Here is a 415-nt window from a genome sequence, read left to right as displayed (position 1 = left end):
AAAAAAAAAGGAATTCATGACCTCCTGACATCTTGTTCCTGCCCAGGACACAAATGGTTTACACACATATTTTATGTATATGATTCCATCCCAAGCCCTCGACTCCAGCACTCACAATCTCAAGGACGATGTCACACGGACTCCCTCCTGCCTTGTCCCCTGCAGTGATCCTCTCAAGAGTCTTTTCTGCATACAACAATCACCTTGGAAAGAAACAAAACCACATCAACTTTCAACAAAGGGGAATCACCTTTGGGAGACATAACAAAATCCAAGAGGGGAAAGATCTGAGCATTCATGTTTCTCAGAAGTAGGCATGGGTTTAAAAGAAGCTAAGAAACACTGATCTCATCCAAGCTTTCATTCTACAGAGAAGGAAACTGAGGCCCAGAGCAGACAAGGAAAGGACCTTATT

At 43.1% G+C, this 415-nt stretch overlaps 1 protein-coding gene across 1 annotated transcript in view; it reads right to left on the bottom strand.

Moving 5' to 3' along the window:
- Nucleotides 1-171, bottom strand: part of TRAPPC9 (trafficking protein particle complex 9) — a 672,769-nt gene extending 672,598 nt beyond the window's left edge. The window contains exon 1 of the mRNA XM_008568452.1: nucleotides 116-171. The gene's annotated coding sequence lies outside the window, so the exon portion shown is untranslated. The remainder of the gene's footprint in view (nucleotides 1-115) is intronic.
- Between the last annotated feature and the right edge of the window lie 244 nt (nucleotides 172-415).

This window comes from Galeopterus variegatus, unplaced genomic scaffold (assembly GCF_000696425.1).
Source record: "Galeopterus variegatus unplaced genomic scaffold, G_variegatus-3.0.2 Scaffold24, whole genome shotgun sequence".
Lineage (NCBI taxonomy): Eukaryota > Metazoa > Chordata > Mammalia > Dermoptera > Cynocephalidae > Galeopterus > Galeopterus variegatus.
This window is presented reverse-complemented; position numbering and strand designations above follow the sequence as displayed.